This window comes from Salvelinus sp. IW2-2015, unplaced genomic scaffold (assembly GCF_002910315.2).
Source record: "Salvelinus sp. IW2-2015 unplaced genomic scaffold, ASM291031v2 Un_scaffold1002, whole genome shotgun sequence".
In the NCBI taxonomy this organism is placed as follows: Eukaryota; Metazoa; Chordata; class Actinopteri; order Salmoniformes; family Salmonidae; genus Salvelinus; species Salvelinus sp. IW2-2015.
The window spans coordinates 153715-155224 of record NW_019942682.1 but is presented as its reverse complement, the minus strand read 5'-3'; positions in this window follow the sequence as shown (position 1 = coordinate 155224).

Sequence of the window (1510 nt, the reverse complement as noted above, 5' to 3'; positions counted from 1 at the left end):
GGAAGGAAGGAAGGAAGGAAGGAAGGAAGGAAGGAAGGAAGGAAGGAAGGAAGGAAGGAAGGAAGGAAGGAAGGAAGGAAGGAAGGAAGGAAGGAAAAAGGGAAGAAAGGTAAAAAGGAAGGAAGGAAGGAAGAAAGATGTGTACTGCAACAAATAATAGAATAAATTGAGCTTTCATCTCCCAGACTCCAATCCCACTTGCTGCTCTGCCCGGTTAGGATACACATCCACTGCTCCATATACATTATGACAGGGAAGAAAAATGYCTTACTCTGTTTTGGACTAGTTTTGACCCCTCTACCCTCACTACCCAGAGTTTCAGAGGAGAGCGTCAACTTAAATCTGGCCAAACCCAAGAACACCATTAAAAGATAAGACAGCCTCAATTAGGTTGCACTTTCCTGCTTCCTGCAGTTCCAACAGCTGTGAATGTGCACTTTAACACATCTCCACATCTGTATTCATACGGTATCAATTTATCTGGGTGTGCTAGTCTGCGTGCTACGTGAAGAAGTCAGTGTATGTTACTCTTCAACTCGGCAAACAGGGATCCTAAAGAACTTGGAAAAATTCACAGACAGGGAACAGAATGAGTCTTATCCTCTCATTTAGCTGAGTGGTGCACCGCCAGTTTATCAACCCTCTCTCTCTAATACTACTGGAGGAGTAGCCTGCTCCTCCTGGTTACTGGAGAACAGGTCTGCGACCCCACAAGACCTTTTGCTCATGGTATGGAATCAGTGTTTCCCCTAGGATTCTTTTCAACAGCAGCATGGGGGGGCAGAAAAATTAATATATTATACTTTTTTTTGCATGTTTTATATTTTTCAGTAGCGGCCATGAAATTAATATAAGGGAAACACTGGGAATGTATTGTAATACTCTCTCCCTCTCCCTCTCCCTCTCCCTCTCCCTCTCCCTCTCTCTTTCCGTTTCATTTTGATTTCATATGTTCCATCGAGCTATAATTATTCTTGCCTGTGCGTGTGTGTCAGTTCCAGATATATTTTTAAACCCCAGGGACCAGTGCAGACACTGGCTGACCTTTATTTAAACATCTCCTTCACTCGGGGCACATCTCATTACAGCCAGGCCACCGGCTCCCCACCATACATCTCGGCTCAAAACTTTAGTTCTCTCAGTCAGTCCCTACTCTGCCTGCAAGCCGTCCCCAGCTATTCAGTAGCGCTAATGATCAGACTCTTCTAAATTAACTTCCTGCAGAAAGACGGGGTCACAGCATCCCTCCACAGCAGCAGATAATCWRATATACATACAAACACTGTCTGGGWGTTAAGYTTCTGAACCAGCTGTCCAAGACACTGGCACCTCATGTTAACATGTCATCCCTGGTAACCACCACTCTCCTCCCGCTGTCATCCCTGGTAACCACCACCCTCCTCCCGCTGTCATCCCTGGTAACCACCACCCTCCTCCCGCTGTCATCCCTGGTAACCACCACCACCTAACTCAACCTTCTCCTTCCGCCTGTCAATCACCCTGGTAACCA